The sequence below is a fragment of the Elaeis guineensis genome, chromosome 11 (assembly GCF_000442705.2).
Source record: "Elaeis guineensis isolate ETL-2024a chromosome 11, EG11, whole genome shotgun sequence".
NCBI lineage: Eukaryota > Viridiplantae > Streptophyta > Magnoliopsida > Arecales > Arecaceae > Elaeis > Elaeis guineensis.
Window position 1 is genome coordinate 97,773,123 of NC_026003.2, and position 18,887 is coordinate 97,792,009.

The window sequence follows — 18,887 nt, forward strand, 5'->3', positions numbered from 1 at the left end:
CGAATAGACCTATTAGCGTCTATTCGTATGTTATAAATACCCCCCCTTTGGTCAGGATAAAAATTAATCAGAAGTCCGATAAAGTTTCTTCCTTCCCCTGTTAAGACAAGGTCTTGTAGTTTTAAGACAAGGGGTCTTCTTTAAGACAAGGTCTTAGACTTCAAAATAAGGAGTCTTCTATTAGGATAAGCATTTAGAAAGATCCTTTTGAAAGGCTAAGAAAGGGATTTAGGCCATTTAAGAGAGAATTGGTGAAGGAGTGCTGGGAATTGGTCCTAGCAAGGTAAGATAGTTCTCGGGAGGAGAATTTGATAAGGCAAGGTTCTGTCGGAGCATTTTTTTGATCCTGATTTCATGTGGATCACTTGTTAGAGGGCGAACGTTTAGGCGCCTCATAGAAAAAAAAGATACCGGCTTCTTCCATTCTTCACCGACCTAAGGTTTCATATCTAAACCTCACTTATATGTATATATGATTTATTGAATACACTAGGGGAGATCCTAGGCTTTTAGTTTTCGGGTTTATTAGATTTCATAAAATTTTGAAATTCAGCCTTCCGTTGCGTGACCTGGAACCCAATAATTTATAAAGGATAAAAGAACTCAAATAACATTTTTCAGCCAGTCTTTTAGAGCAAGTTATACATCTTCTTAGATTATTATACTAACTCACAATATCTATTATATTATGTATGATACCTTTTAGAATTCCACGTGACCTCTCTACAATAAGAGTTAGGAAGCAATGTTGTTTAACTAAAATGATTGGATAAATTATTCAAATAATTTTAGGTAAAATGATCTATATAGCGTATTTTATTTTTGATGGCAATTTTTGACATAGCCGGCAAAAACTAGTGCTACAGAAGATATAATTGAGTTCAAGTTGATTGTATTGATGGATTCAAATTAAATAGGTTGGGTTGAATGCAGGTTAAATTTATAGCATTTTTTCCTGGATTTGATTAATCTACATCTTGCATACAATTTAGACTAGAATTATATAAAATCAATATGGTTTCAATTTGGTCAATCTGATACCAACCGGATTTCCGTTTGGCTGAAAACTGTCATGGCAAGTGGCGAGAACCTGGCTGCCCAAAATTTTAAAAGCCCTATGATAAGAGTCCAGAATCTCTATTTGTAGACTCAAACCTGAGTCGCTCTTAGATTTGGACTATTCTGTTTACCGAGACCAGAAAGTTGAACAGTGATTACATACTGTATGGATCCAATCTTTTTCCAGGAGCAACTGTATCAGCCTACCTTGATCATTATTTATTTGTTTCTCTTCCCCTTCTCTCTCTTTTTCGCCCTTCCTAGAGCCCTTTCGATCGTTCCGGTCATCCTCGATCTCTCGGCCTAGCTCCGAGACGGATTCTTCTTCTTGCGATTTTTCCAAGGGTTTTGATGCGCCGATCGCTGGGCGACGTCCGAATGTTGATGACTCGCAGGTGACTTGCTGGCTGAGTAATCTATAGGTTTCCTTTTCTTTTTGGCTGTATTTTGTGTGGGGTTTTTATGGATTTCTTGAGCTCTTTCCGGTTTTGAGGTAATGTTCCTCTGTTGGAATCCCTGGAGCTGTGCATTAAAATCTTTTTTGTAGTTTATATCCTTGGAATTGAGACTTGTTTTTGTTTCCCGTTTGCAATTTAGAATTGATTTTGATTGCTTTATGAGTTATTCTGTGATGATATTGATTACTTATATATAGAGAAGGCACTGATGGTATCTGTTGGAATAGTCTGGTGGAGTCAATGAAACGGGAACCAGAAATCTCTTAGACAAAATCCCGAAAAAACGCGGACTTCTAAATATTAGCTTCTTACAATGCCCCCTGTTATCAAGATATTACCAAAAGCGATGGAGATGTAGAAGAAAGATAAAATAAAACTAACTTCTCCAAAACTTTGGACTGCTGAAATTTGTAAGGCTGCGTGCTTGGTAACATCTAAGGTTGGCATTTAGCTAGATGGATAACAGTGCCAGGCTGCCAGCTATGACCAAAATGACAGTTTTGGCAGCCCGTAGGAAAGAAGTTTTCCTTTATATTGAATTGCCAAACATGTCCAAATAGAATTATAGGTGAATATTATGATATGCAAAGCAGAGTATTCATGTGGAACATTTTGCATAATCTGCATTATTTTTCTTCTTATACTTCTTTCTCGGCTGTTGATTTGGATGGCTAAATACATCGTCGGAAGTAGACTTGTTAGGATAAAATAACTGATCGATCTTAAAAAAATTCATGAAGAAAGAAGCTATCATGGAAATATACTGAGAATAGATTTAGACTTTGGCATCAATATATGACAGTGATCCATTTGATAATATAAGTAAAAAAAGCTTTAGAAGGTATCAAAAAACATAAGACATACTTATCACATGTAATATGTTTAGAAGCACAGATTAAAGTTCTGATTGGCATGGTTGACATGGAAGTGGTGCATGATATTAGATCAGATCAGTGTTATTAAAGGCATGCCTCGGGCACAAAAGATGCTAGGTGCAAGGGCCGTCGCCTTTGTACCCCCTAGGCGAGGCGATAGCCCTCAGGTGCAGCCTAGGCACCTCAGAGACACACCTCTGTATTGTTCAGAGGTGCAATGAGGCGCCCAAAAGGCACAAGATTCCAGCAAGTATTAATTTTTAGTTTCTAAAATATAGGAAAGATCAGATATGGTATATAGGAAAGGTCAACTATAGTAAATAGAAATTGGAAAGGCATCATTGAAAGTCAAACGGACTTTAAAAACCTACATGAGGCTCTTAGAATTGTCTAAAAGGATCAGAAGGCAGAAGCTGAAGCGTCTCCATTAGACTCCATCTCATCTCATCGCCTAACACCGTGTAAGTCATCTCTCCTCCAGTCCTTTTCTTTTTCTTCTTATTTGTCTTCTTCTTCTGACATGCTCTGTTATGCTTTGTTTTCTGGCTAGAAAATAAAGCATAACAAAGCACATTAGTCTGCTCTCTAACCTTTTATTCTTCTTCTCCTTCTTCTTCTTCTTTTTACATTATTCTCCATTCTATTACCATGAAAACAGCACTAAACATTCCCTGTTTTGCATCCAAAAAATAAAGCAAGTCTGCCCCTTCTAAACTCTTCTTCTTCCTCTCATCCTCCTTAAACTATTCTTTGTTCTTCTATAAAGCAAATAGAGAATATTCATTCTTATACAATGGTACATTAACTGTACATTGTACAGTTTATACTGTAGTATATTGATCATATGAATTTTTTTTTATTTGTCCAGATTATAATGCATTCTTATGATACTCAATCGAAGAAGGATCCTGCATGGAAGTATATTCAATTAGCAGATCCTATGAAAAAATGTAAGAATAATTTGACTAATTTACTATAGTAGTATGTTCACTCACCAGGTATTATTACATACTATAGTACTATTTTTTTCATATTTGACTAATTTACTCTTATTTTTATTTTTGAAACTTAATTTAGCACTTCTTTCAATCAATGGTTAGCTGGTGGCTTTTTTGTGGATCTTCAACTCCAAACTTGTAGAAATTTGCTATAAGAGTTCTTAGTCTCACTTATAGTTCTCCTGGTTGTGAAAAGAACTGAAATGTATTCTCACAAGTAAGTACTAAATTAACAAATGATTCGAGGAATTGCGATTTGCAAAGTACAAAACATTCTAATTATTATGTTATATTTCAATCCTTGTAGCTCCACACCAAAAGAAGGAACAAGCTTGCTCAACAACGTTTGAATGATCTGGTGTTTGTTAAGTATAATCAGGCATTGATGCATCGATATGGTAGACCGAATCACATTAACCCTATATCATTAAAAGATATTGATGATTGCAATGTGGTTAATTGGAAGAATGAAGCAAGTTCATATTAGATGGGAAACGATGCACAAGAACAAGTATTTAGTGATAGTGATGATGGTTTGACATGGGATCTTGTTGCTGAAGCTTCTAAAGCTTATGAGCCTACTTATCGCACAAGAGTTAGTGTGAAAACATCTTCCAAAGGGGGAGCTTCAGTTTCATCATCAAGATCAAAGTCTAGTAGACCATCCCAGGTACAACTTGTAGATGAATCAGAGGAGGAGATAGATGACGAGTATGAGAAAAATATTGGAGAGGAACAAGAAGAAAATGATGAAGCCAGTTTGCTTGATGATGATGAGAAGGAGGATTAGTCAATTAGGAATTTAGAAAGCACTTTTTTGATTGTTTCTGGATTAGAACTAGTTTTTATATGCTGGATTTCTTGCCTATAACTAGATCTTTTTCTATTTTTATTTTTTAATAATAGGGTACTAGTTTTTACTTACTGAAATTCTTACTTATAGCTAGTTTTCTGTTTTTCTATTTTTGGCGTCTGATTTCTCTTAGGCACGCACCTGCACTTTGGGCCTTGCGCTTAGGCTCCAAAGACCCCTAGCACCTAGATGCGCCTAGGGCCTCCAACAACACTATTTAGACCCTATAAGAAATGGAGTCAACAAGCCTCCAAAATAGGGATTTGGCTAACGTCTTCCTTTTCTTTCTTCTTTCTTGCTTTCTTGCTTTTTTGCTTGCTTTCTTTTTTCTTTAAAACCTGGTAGTGAGATCTTAAGATGTTCTAGCAAGCACTCATGGCTGTGACATATCAATAATCTTGTGGGCATTTATTTTAGAAAGTTTCAAGCTTATGATCTCGAGGAAGTTGGTGAATTGCTTGGAAAGTATTAATTAGCATAGCTCTGTTATTGTTTTCTCAAAAAAGTATTTCTTTGTTGGAGGGCTTCAAACTCATGATCCCTATAATTGGTCTATTTTACATTCTGAAATCTCCTATTTTATATTTCAAAAATAGTTCTCAGTTATAGTAACTACTAACTAGTCAAATAGGGAAAATATAATAAATTGCATCGTAAATAAAGGAAAGAGAGGATTTGCATACTTGTTTATATTCATTAAAGAATGCTTTCTCTAATATTCAATCTAAAACAATAACGGTTTTATATAATTGTATTTTATGAGTGCAGTACAAAAAATAAAATTGTGATATACTTGAAAGTATTATGTTTTTAAATAGAACTCACACACCGGTTGTTACTTATGTCTTTCTAGTTCATGCGATGTGAATACTTTATTGAGAACAATATGAGTTTTATCAATAATTAAAATATACGAAGGTATGACTTACTTTTTAAAATTTTGTACAACTTTTGTCACCTTGGCAGTCGCCTAATTGCTTGGGCTATTGCCTAGGTTATAGGAGGGTCTATCACTGGGGTTGCCTAGGCTATTTGACAATTGATTTTGCTGCAAGAGACCTTCATTCATGCGTAGAATCCATCAAGTCTTTTGATGATTGTTTCTCAGTACGTTGGTGAATCTTCCATCAACGTTTGAACTTCCAATGTATTCTATAAGAAGAGTTGAAATGAACTACAACAAAGACCATGGGAAACAAATTCTTGTTCAACTATTCTGTGTAAAACTAAATGCATAAGGTTTTATATAGATTCCAGGGTCTCTTGTGTTGAGTGAAGATGATGGGAGCACTTGGAACTTGATTCTAACATGAACTCTTTTAAGATGAAACCAAATAAATTCAACTCAAACATGAATGCCTTCAGATGAGGCATTGGATGGATCCAACTGTGCAACACCTGGCATCTGATATGTTGGTGCTTTTGACTTGCTGAAGTCTTTTTCTGAGTTAAACAAATGAACAGGATCTGACAGTTAGTTACCATGTGTTTGATCAGTCCCTCTGCTGCACAGAGTTGACAATGAACCAACTTATGCTGAGCCTGCTTATATTTTGCAGCTAATCAAACTATAAAGTTTTCGTTATAAGAATATAAATTTCTTTCTTAGCTGTTCGAAACACTCACTTATATGCACTCTAGGATCTGGGTATGTTAGTTTCTGGGCATTTGGAAATAATGCTTAAATCATTAGCTGTAGTAACCCATCAGCAGCCAAGTATAGCAATTATTCCACGTGAATATAGAGCCTCCAAACCTGGTGGATGAATGTCCTTCACATATTAAAGCTTAAAGTTACAAAGATCTGCTCAACATATACATGTAATATATCTGTAATTTTTTGCTATTTACAAATTTTACAGTTTCTAGATCTCTTTGTTATGAAAATAGATACAACAATTGACTTGAAAGTGATTAAATTTGTACAATAATAACATATTCCATGAATAATTTTTGGGGGGAGGAGGAGGGGATGGGGAAGCATCTGACAGGGAAAACAGAAAGGAAGGGTGCGGAGAGGCTTTAGAATGAGATTGGGAGGAATTGCGATATTGTTATCAATTTTTATGTTGTTTACCAAGATGATATTACTATGCGTGGTGAAAAATATTTAACTTTCTTCTTTTTTTTTCCTAATTAATATTGACGGGGGAATACCTCAAACTCTTAGCTTCTCTATTTCTCCATCTTCTCCGACCGATAAAGCTCATGTCACATTCCGTAATGGCCGCACACTCTTTAGAGCAAGCCTAAAGAATATACAAGGTCAAATTAAATCATTACAACCTTATCAACCATAATAATTTATTTCAACAATAATTCATAAAACCTTACCTTGCATAATTAAATTTAAATTTCTTCAATTCTCTAATTAGGTATCAACGTACTCTATTTATGCATCCGCTCACTCACAAATTCATACCATAGCACCATGGACATCTTGTAACTCTGAGAAGAAAAGAAAGATAAAGGAGTGTGAGCTTTACAGCCCAGTAAGAATTTCCATATCACACCAATATAATAATATAATCTGAAAATAAAGATAAGCAATAACACATAAAAGTCGATGTTCACTGTCTAGAATACTGCAAATATTTATAGATTATCTGTTTTATCAAAAGAAATGCATTATCATATATTAATAATGAAACAATTTTATTCAACGATTGTTTCATGTCTTATCTTTCTATTTTCTTCTATTATCACATCATCTTAAATCCTTTTTTTTTGGCTTTGGCTTTGGACTACCAGGATCATGCGACGATCTTTTATTCGGATCGATTTCTGTGATCTTCCTCGGATCGAAATATTCATGATCTTTCTCGGATCAAAGTGGCCATAATCTTTCTCGGATCAAATTATTCATGATCTTTTCGGATCAGATTCTTCCACACATAAGCCTGTGGGGGCTTCCCAGGCATAAGCTCCTGGCAGGCTATTTCACATGACAAGACCAGTCCAAACTATATTTTTCTTTCTTTTCATTTTTATGAAATTATAATATTTGACTTCATTAATCAATTCAACTTTTGCAATGTAATAAATATATCATACCCATATAATCATGCCATCAATCGCTGATACATATGTATTAATATAACATACTCATGCTCAAAATCACATAAATAAATAACAGTGTCTCAAGTATAAAAAAATTCATCGATCTCAAATCCAACGATGCAAAATCAATGAGATAAAACCAACAGTAAAATAACATACATAATGATGATCATGTATAGGATTCTTACCTTTACCGGTGACTGATCCAAGCACAGAAATCAATATTTTTCTTTAATTTATGAATTTTTTTAACAAAATATTCCACTCGATATCATTTGCAGACAATCATCTCTTCATAATCCTAATCAAATATAAAAATCATATATGGAGAAAATTATCCGATAATCAATCCTAATAACACAAATCTAGGACCTCTCTTAGGATTAACCAAAATTAGGACTTATCTATGTATCAGGATCCTCCATAATCCATAAGACTTCTAGAGAAGAAAATTCATGAAGAGAGAGAAAATTCAGAGAGAGAAGGTAGAGAGAGAAAGTGGAGAGAGAATCTTCGTATCCTTCAGATGAGGCAATCATGGTCGAGATCATTAGAGGTCCTATCAGGGTGACTTAATATGAATCAAGTGTTAAATTTCGAATAGGATCGGACTGGCATCAGATCTACCGTATGAATTTCGGAGCAATCTCAAATCATCATATTTTTATTTCAAATTTATCCTAGGGTCTGTGATGCAATCAGAAGAGAGTAGAAAAGATTCTAAAGAGACAAAATCCACAAAAAGAGAGAAAGATCTAGAGAGAAAATAAAGAGAGAATCTAAAAGAGAAAATATAGAGAGAGAAGGTAGAGAGAGGAGAGAGGAAAGAGGAAGAGAAAGGAGGAGAGGAGAGAGAGAAAATTTTTCTTTCTTTTTTTTTCTTTCTTTTTTTCTTTTTCTTTTTCTTTTCTTTTCTTTTCTCTTTTTCTTTCTTCTTCTTTCTTTTTCTTTTCTTCTCGCGGCCTCCCTTGGGCCGAAACAGGGAAGACCGTGAGGTCCCCCCCCTCCAGTGACCCGGGCCTGACGAGGTGGGTGGCTTCGTCGGAGGTCAGGCAACGATGGCCGACCATGCGAAGCCGGCCGACGACGGAGTTTGGCCGGCAAGCTTTCCCTTTTTTTTTTCAAAAAATAGGGGATCCGCCCCTTTCTTTTTATTTTTCGGTCATTGGCCAGTCACCGGTGGCCAAGACCTTCAGGGAAGAGGGATAGAGAGATGAGGGTCCGGTCTCGGGATGGGATGCCGCAACCGGCGGTGCCGGTGGCTGGAAAAGAGAGGAAAAGACCTCGTTCAAAACAGAGAAAACAGGGCATCTATCTTTTGTGGATTTTTCGGCAAATCTGACGGCCGCGGGGATGCACAGCGTCGTAGAAAGGAGGAGAAAGAAAAGAGGAAGGAGGAGAAGGGTTTCCTCATGCTTTAGCAGCATCACTGACTCCAATTTTCGGCAAGCATGGGTACAGGAGGCCTCGACTTCAATTGGAGAAAACAAGGAGAAAGGAAAGAGTGAGAGACCGGTGATCATCTTGGGTTGCTGAAGGAGGGAGAGAGGGGACTTATAGAGTGGAGGAGAGGTCGAATCCCCTCGAATTCCAACTTCTCCTCTGGTGACTCAGGTGGAAGAAGACTCCCAGCAGGAATCTTCTTCGTTTCTTTCTTCTTTTTTTTTTATTGGATTTGGCTTTTATATAGGCTTGGTCCAGGGCCCAAATGGGTCAGGGTGTTACATTCTCCCCCCTTCAAATAATTTCATCCTCAAAATTAAGTTATATTGTTTGAGATATATTCTAAAAATATATATATACATGCATCATGTTTTTATTTCTTATGATCTTGTTATAATAAAAATTATTTGAAATCTCAACTCATTTCTTTTTTTTTTTTAAAGAACAGTAACATTTTGATCTGTATTAGAAAATACCCTAGTTATTTATCTAATAATTTCACTCAAAGTTCATAATTGTCTCAGACTACCTATGATAGAAAAATAAATAAAGGCCAAACATCGACACTTTTCACAATCATCGATTTCTTTCTTCTCTTGACCTTCCAACAAATTTTATATGTAGACTCTCATCTTAAGAAAAATCTCAATCTTCTATATCAGTTTGAGTAACAATATTAATTTAAAAAAATGAGATCTATGTCAGGATATTCTAAGTTTGAACTAATATCAGAACTATCAAGCTGTTAATAAACTTGAGATATCTAGAATTTCTTGACATTATCTACAATGAAACAACCTACTGAAAAAATTATCCGACTATGATCAGATTAGATCAAAATTTATAGCATCCTTTCATTATCAATAAAATTTTTTCTTATTTGCAACTAATATATTTCATCATAATATCTTTTGATTTAAAAGATTAATATTTCTAATCAATTTAATCCACACGCTTTTGCTGTGCACTTGATCTTAATTTATCAAATTATATAAGTCTATCAAAGATAAAAATATCCTTATATGTTAGATCAATCCAGAATAGATCCAACCTTCAAATTTCAGATAAGATTTAGGGTAAAATTTTAAGTTTCTTTATCTTTACTATCTTCGGGTATAACATATAAAAATTAAATCTTGATCCACTTTCTATGTTTGAAATCATTGCATAAGTTTCATCACTCTTCAAAAATCCAACATATCTAAAATCAATTGGAGTTAACCTTAGATTTACCTTACAATCATTTAGATAATTTTTAAATCAATTTTTTTTTTTAAAGAATTAATTCTAACTTGACAAACTAGAAGAACTCAAGTCAACATCCTTAAGTAGAATCAACTTGATTATTTCTTATAGAATTCCCTTCATCACAACCCTTAATATTAATCAATAAATCCATACAAAATCTTGTCCCTTGTATAAGTCATTCAAAATTTAACACTAGCAAGATGTCTTAGTTCAATTTAAAAAAAAATCCAAACTTTGACTTGAATAATTAATACACTTCACCATCTTCAACAATCACAAGAAAAATTAAAAAAAATCTAATCCAAAGATAATAATACGAATTATTAAAAATTTCATCATAACCTGTATATCATGCTCCGACAAAATAAATTTTTTCTTTAATTTAACAACAATATCAAAATACTTTTGATCCACTTAGAAAAATAAATTTTTGACTTGAAATTCAATGTAACTTGAAAGATCGAGGAATCATATTCAGAATATGATATTTTGAGTAACCAAAGATTTCACCAAGATGTGTATCTCATATTCTCATAATAAAATTCAAGTATATATATATATATATATATTTTCATCTAAGATTGAGTTTCATATATGATTCTCTTATAGGTTCAATGCTCAAAAATATTTCTCTCTCATATGATGAAATTTCTTCTTAGACCATATCCTAACTTCCTTCTGATAAATTTAAAATTTGTAATGCTCAGATAATTAACATCAAAATCAGAAAAATTATCATGATTTCCTTCCATATAGGTTTAGCATTCCAAAATCATCGAGTATACTCAACATAATATATCGATACCTCCCACTTCCTTCTAAGGTCAACTCTTCTTATATTCAGGCCATCCTACTAATTGAAATCCAAGATATAACTCGTCAATTTTATTATGGACATCATACACCACTTATACATAAATTTCACCTTAATATCTAAATATTGAATCTTCTCTTTTATATCTATCATGTTTCTTATGATCATAACCTAAGTTCAGTTATCACTAACATTACAATTCTGAATAATTATAACCTTAAACTCAAATACCACTTAAATTATATTCTCTAGTGATCATAACCTAAACTTTAATATCATTCTATTATATCCTTAATGATCATAACCTTAAACTCTGATATTATATATCATACTCTATTGATTATAATCCAAAATTTTGATATCACTTATATGACAATCCTAGTGACCTTAAACTGAGCTCTAGTACTGTTCTATCATATTCTCTGATATCACTCTGTCACATCCTATTGATCATGCATAAAGTTTTGATATCTCTTCATAATCTCTGGTGATCTTAAACCTAAACTCTAATATCATTTTATCAAATCCTAATCACTTATATCATAATTCCAATGATCATAACCTAAGCTCTATTATTATTCTGTAATATTTAAATCACTTATATTATAATCCTTAATGATCATAACCTGAGCTCTAATACCACTTTGTCACATCCTATTGATCTTACATAAAGTTTTTAATATCTCTTCATAATCTCTGGTGATCTTAAACCTAAGTTCTGATACCATTCTGTCACCTCCGAATCCAACATCCGGATCAGATACGTGATGGCCGCACACTCCTTAGAGCAAGTCCTAAAGAATATACAAGGCCAAATTAAATCATTACAATCTTATCAACCATAATAATTTATTTCAACAATAATTCATAAAACTTGCATAATTACAATTTAAATTTCTTCAATTCTCTGATCAGATATCAACGGTACTCTATCTATGCATCCGCTCACTCACAAATCCATACCATAGCCAACCATGGACATCTTGTAACTCTGAGAAGAAAAGAAAATAAAGTGGTGTGAGCTTTACACTCCAGTAAGAATTTCATATCACACCAATATAATAATATAATCTAAAAATAAAGATAAGCAATAACACATAAAAATCGATGTTCACTGTCCAGAATACTGCAAACATTTATAGATTATCTGTTTTATCAAAAGAGATGTATTATCATATATTAATAAATGAAACAATTTTATTCAACGATTGTTTCATGTCTTATCTTTCTATTTTCTTCTATTATCACATCATCTTAAATCTTTTCTTTTTGGCTTTGGCTTTGGACTACCAGGATCATGCGACGATCTTTTATTCGGATCAATTTCTGTGATCTTCCTCGGATCGAAATATTCATGATCTTTCTCGGATCAAAGTGGCCATGATCTTTCTCGGATCAAATTATTCATGATCTTTCTCGGATCAGATTCTTCCACACATAAGCCTGTGGGGGCTGTCCCAGGCATAAGCTCCTGGCAGGCTATTCCACATGACAAGACCAGTCCAAACCTTATTTTTTTTCTTTTTATTTTTATAAAATTATAATATTTGACTTCATTAATCAATTCAATTTTTGCAGTGTAATAAATATGTCATACCCATATAATCATGCCATCAATCGCTGATACATATGTATTGATATAACATACTCATGCTCAAAATCACATAAATAAATAACAGTATCTCAGGTATAAAAAAATTCATCGATCTCAAATCCAACGATGCAAAATCAATGAGATAAAACCAACAGTAAAATAACATACATAATGATGATCATGTATAGGGATTCTTATTTTATCGGTGACTGATCCAAGCACAGAAATCAATATTCTTCTTTAATTTATGAATTTTTTTAACAAAATATTTCACTCCATATCATATGCAGACAATCATCTCTTCATAATCCTAATCAAATATAAAAATCATATATGGAGAAAATTATCCGATAATCAATCCTAATAACACAAATCTAGGACCTCTCTTAGGATTAACCAAAATTAGGACTTGTCTATGTATCAGGATTCTCCACTGATCCATAAGACTTCTAGAGAGAGAAAATTCATGAAGAGAGAGAAAATTTTAGAGAGAGAAAGTAGAGAGAGAAAGTGGAGAGAGAATCTTCGTATCCTTCAGATGAGCAATCATGGTCGAGATCATCAGAGATCCTATCAGGGTGACTTAATATGAATCAAGTGTTACAATTTCGAATAGGATCGGACTGGGATCAGATCTACCGCATGAATTTCGAGCAATCTCAAATCATCATATTTTTATTTCAAATTTATCCTAGGATCTGTGATGCAATCAGAGAGAGAGTAGAGAAAGATTCTAGAGAGACAAAATCCACAAAAAGAGAGAAAGATCTAGAGAGAGAAAATAGAGAGAGAATCTAGAGAGAGAAAATATAGAAGAGAAGGTAGAGAGAGGAGAGAGGAAAGAGGAAGAGAAAGGAGGAAGAGGAGAGAGAGAAAATTCTCTCTTTCTTTTTTTTTCTTTTTTTCTTTTCTTTTCTTTTCTTTTCTCTTTTTCTTTCTTCTTCTTTCTTTTTCCTTTTCTTCCGGCGGCCTCCCTGGGCCGAAACAGGGGAAGACCGTGAGGTCCCCCCTCCAGTGACCCGAGCCTGACGAGGTGGGTGGCTTCGTCGGAGGTCAGGCAACGATGGCCGACCATGCGAAGCCGGTCGGCGACGGAGTTCGGCCGGCAAGCTTTCTCCTTTTTTTTTTCCGAAAAACAGGGGATCCGCCCCTTTCTTTTTATTTTTCGGTCATTGGCCGATCACCGACGGCCAAGACCTTCAGGGAAGAGGGATAGAGAGATGAGGATCCGGTCTCGGGGATGGGATGCCGCAACCGGCATTGCCGGTGGCCGGAAAAGAGAGGAAAATACCTCGTTCAAAACAGAGAAAACAGGGCATCTATCTTTTGTGGATTTTTCGGCAAATCTGACGGCCGGCGGGATGCACAGCGTCGTAGAAAGGAGGAGAAGGGTTTCCTCATGCTTCAGCAGCGTCCCTAACTCCAATTTTCGGCAAGCATGGGTACAGGAGGCCTCGACTTCAATTGGAGAAAACAAGGAGAAAGGAAAGAGTGAGAGACTGGTGATCATCTTGGGTTGCTGAAGGAGGGAGAGAGGGATCTTATAGAGTGGAGGAGAGGTCGAATCCCCCTCGGATTCCAACTTCTCCTCCGGTGACTCAGGTGGAAGAAGACTCCCAGCAGGAGTCTTCTTCGTTTCTTTCTTCTTTTTTTTTTTTTTATTGGATTTGGGCTTTTATATAGGCTTGGTCCAGGGCCCAAATGGGCCAGGGTGTTACAGCTCAACTATCTCGTCTTCCCATCATCATATCATTTAGTCCTTTTGACTTTTGACAAATTGAAAGTCAATTAAGGAACTTGCAACTTTTCTTTTGGAAATGAATATGAAAAAACTCTTCAAATGAGTTCAGACCAACATGTTCTACTAATATCTAAACAAATGTTGCCTGCACCTCACATTATGAATTTTCAATCAACATCCCTTGACTCTATAAAGTGATACAAAATGCTCTAGAACTTGTGAATGAGGTGATGATACTTAATATATATGATTCTATAGGAAAGTTGGTCTTGTGTACATAAAAATGACAATAAACTCTTGGAGTGCTTAAATAACAAACTTTCGTACCAAATACCTATGTCAAGTAGAATTCCATGGTAGAGATAAGTAGATCTAGAAATGGTGCAAGATTAGGAGGTCGGTGTGTCCTGATTCTAAGTTTTTTGATGTGTGTGATACTTGGGACACTTATGACCCTCCTTGACACTTCATACCATTAAATCATGATGTCATCATCATTATGAGTCTACCTTGAGTCGTTGGCACTACTATATGAAAGTTATTTATTCTAACATTTTCGTTAGAAAATATTTTATTAATTTTGTGAATAGAAAAGAAGCAGTAGGTCCTGCTTATTATTTTTTGTTCATGTTTACGCAAACGTATATAAGCTATAGGTGTGTCTCCATATGATTTTTAAGAGTTCCTTTGTTGAATTCATCTGGACACTTAAATGCTTGTATCCCGTGTCCAAGTAACATTGCAAGAAGCTGGAATATGATCTTCGCTATCGGAGAGCGATGGAAATTTCTAGAGCGAGAAACTCTGGAGAACCTCGAGCGATTTCCACTCTCTCTTCTAACCGAGAGCCCTCCTTCAGTCAGGACCTGCTCCATCCCTCTAAACCTAACCCCTCTACAGCAACCACAACATACTCCATTCCACATCCTGCTCCTCTCCACACAGCTTCACTCCCTCGTACCGGAGACTGGGCCCATGCACCCTCTCGCAAAACCAAATGGAGCCATACAAGAAGAATGGTTCCGCGTCCCTCTAAAGTGACAAACTCCGACATAAAAAAAACTCCTCTCACCATCTCCCTTTCACCATCTTCCACCATAGCCGTTCGCAACCTCCTCCTTCCCTTTCAATACCCTGCCAGAGTCGCTTGGTCGCTACCGGAGCGAATGCCCTCCCACTTGGCCCTTCCCCATACACTTATCCCTGCAGCCAAACGACTCCACCCACACCATCAACGAGTTTGCTCGGCCCTCCTCCAACTTATCTGCATCAGCTACGATATCCGGCACCAGTCCACCATACCTACCAACGGCGGACATACCGCTCGAGGTCTGTAAAATGGCAATCATCTTACCTCCGTGGCTGCTTCACTCATCGCCGACCGCCGAACCCGTACAACAATCCCATCGCACGTCCAACCCGTCACGGCACGGACCAGCGTGCAGCGGCATCGATCAGTGTAGTCGGTCGTTCTTCTCTGTGCGGAATCACGTTGGTGACAAACACAAATTTCTCCCCTCGTACTCAGGAGGGCACCGACACCAGCCGTTCATTCCTTGCACCAGGAGAGAAAAATTAGCAGTTATGCAGACACTCTTATTTTCGGTCAACCGCAGCAACGAGCCCCGCCAGCGAATAGCTTCATCGAGAAACCTGGAAGAACTGATAATGGGATCTAGAGCAGTCGTCACAACAGTAAGGTAATCCGTCCTAGATCACCTTTTAGAGTGGGTTTATGCTTCAGGTGTGGCGATAGAGACCATACCAAGATGTCATGCCACGACCCTATAAAATGCTTCCACTGTAAGCGTTATGGTCATTCCTTCAAAACATGCAAAGCTCTCGATCAGAGTGCATCAACTTTCAAAGCCAAGATGTCTACCAACAAACCACTCAGAGACAAACACGATCAACTACACTGGTTCCCGAAAAAGGCCCTGAACCCAGAAGGGCCCCCTGTTCCTCTCATGAAGGAAGTATAAAGAAAGCTTTTGTTTCTGGGTCCCCTGTTCCTCTCATGAAGGAAGTATAAAGAAAGCTTTTGTTCACCTTTCGGCGAACATGGTTGAAACTTCCCATTACCTGGAATGTGCAGCATTCGTAGAAGTTGTTGGGAGGGCGATCAAAGAAGATGACATTCAAAGTATATGAGCACACAAAGCCTAGGTTCGCGGATCATGGACTACCAGGAAGCTTGCGAACGATAATCATTTCTTTGTCTCCTACCCATCAACAGACATTGTTCATCAATTAATGACTGCCGGATGAATCAAAGGAGAAGGTTTTCGTCTCCAGGTAAGTCACTGGGACCAATTCCACGACGGAGTTCCTGACAAACTAAAGCTGAAGGTAAGTGCTAGTCTCCTAAATCTTTCTCTTGTTGCTGAAAATCTGAGGCTGTGGCTATCATTATCTCGAGTTTTGGAGTTCCACACCGAGCGAGTAGAAGGTGTTTAAACTGGGAGACCTCACCAGCTTTGACTTTCAGTTCTTTTGTGAAGATGTTGATGATATACCTGAATCGATTGCTGTTACAGTAGGTCCCTTTATATACACTGTGAAAGTTAAGGTTAACTTTATTTCTGCGTACATTCCTTTCAGAGATTCATCGGATAGCAGTGATTCTCGAAATGAGGATGATGATGATCTGAAATTCTGGTATGGCGAACAAAGGGAAGCTGCTAAGCCAAGGGGTGCAAAGCAAAAATCTAGTGTAGCTGGCTCTCCTTCACCAAGCTAGAGATCAACACATGGTCGACTTGCATGTAATCGTGGTCTCCATCTGCACACTAAAGGAAGACTGTCGTACTTCGGTTACAAATTACAACCTTTCATCAACTTTCTAATATGGAACTTAGTCACTAATCCGGCCTCTTCTGTAGTTCCTAACAGCCTACCTTCACCCTTTCATATAACTGTGTTACATCTAGCTGTCCCTATCAACATCACAGTCAAGCAATTTCCTCACCCCATGTCTTCTGCTGCCCAATCAGCTTTAAGCCATTGGAGTCCCATCACTCTTCCTTCTCCTACTTCAAATTTGAACTCGACTTTGGTAGACGAGCAACCTTTGGAGAACAGTGAGCAAACCTTATTGGTACCTGCTTCTACTATCTTTGCTAGGATCCTAGATGTTTTAAAAGCACCGATTGACCCGATTACACTCCCTACCACTCTTTACTCCAACGGTGGCCTACCCACCCACCCACTAAAAAGGACTGTCAGCCTCAACAGCCAACGACGCTCAGAATTTCAAAACGAAGTGCAAGACTGAGGACAAAAGAGGTAAGGCCTTGGGACTAATTGAAGACTCTCTTAATGAAGCGGACATCTTCTTTATCAACTCCCTCAAGAATGCTGAGCTCATCAAGCTTGGCAGCCAGTGTGGACTCCTTCTCAATCAAACCAATCAGATTACGGCCACTGGAAAACTTAGGGAGATGGAGCTTCGTCGATGCAAAATGCCTGTTGCTCCAACCACGACTCCATGAGACAACTACACAACTTACAGTGCTGTCTGTGTGCTTCAAAACAAACTGGCAAGGACATGGTCACATAGACTTTTGGTCCCTCTACTCTTTCACAAATATGTCTTATGCTTTCTCCTACCCTACCAAATCCCTAGCTTAGAAGTTTTTTTGGTTTGAAATGTATGCAGCTTCCAACAGCTGCTTTTCATTGCATCGGCCTGTACAAACACTATCTATCATTAATACAGTTCTTTAGTTTAACTCTCTCTGCTTACTGTTCTGGCGCTCAAACATGTCAATCCTAAATTGGAATACTAGGGGATCTGGTAAATCACACAAGAGACATGCTATCAGGGAGGTCATCAGACTCTCGAACTGTGCAATAGCCTGCCTCCAGGAGACGAAACAAGATAAGATGACACACCAATTACAACAAAACATCTGTGGAGTGCAGGTAAACAAATGGTATGCGAAGGATGCACTCGGCTCCTTGGGGGCCTGCTAACGTGCTGGGATCCTACCATGGTGGAAGGACAACCTCTCAAATAGTAACGATATTTCATCACCGCTCGGTTCACATGCAAGACATCGAGGTTTTCATGGATAGTAACAAACATCTACAGTCCTCACAAGCAAGCAGAAAGGAAGTGTTTCTTCTCCGAACTCACGCAACAATGATAGTAATATAGCGGTCCTTGGATTTTGATGGGCGCTTTTAATGCAGTCAGATTCTCTACCGACCAGAAAGGCAAGAATAACAATGTTTCAACATCACGCCAGTTTAACACCTTTGTGAACAACAATATGCTTCTTGAGCTTAACTCTACCGCCCGACGCTTCACATGGTTTAATCTTAGAGAAGATGCAGTGCTTGTAAAACTTGACAGATGTTTTGTTTCTATAGAGTGGCACTGGCATTACCCATTGGCAGTACTCTCCACTCTTGTCTGGATAACTTCCGATCACACACCACTCATCTTACGTCCGTCTCGCACTTTACTAGTTACGCCTATCAACAAACCTTTTCGCTTTGAAAATCCGGAGTTCGAGGAGCATATTAAACATTGGTGGGAGTCGGCACCAAAGGCAAGTGAAACAACTGATAACATGGTCCAAAAGTTGAGATTCCTGCGATCCTAACTTAAACGATGAGGAACTCAGAACAAGGATTGATTCCCTTGATACTGAAGAAGAACAAATGCAGCTTTCATCCATTCAAAAAGATGAATGAATACACCTTAAATCAGCATTAGACTGTCTTCTGCAATAGGAGA

General features: G+C 37.0%; 1 long non-coding RNA gene across 1 annotated transcript; it reads left to right on the forward strand.

Moving 5' to 3' along the window:
* The first annotated feature begins 1,176 nt into the window (after window positions 1-1,176).
* Window positions 1,177-17,874, forward strand: LOC109504879 (uncharacterized). Its single transcript, XR_002163312.3, has 2 exons — window positions 1,177-1,454; window positions 16,745-17,874. It is a non-coding gene; the product is annotated as an uncharacterized lncRNA (long non-coding RNA).
* The last annotated feature ends 1,013 nt before the right edge of the window (window positions 17,875-18,887 follow it).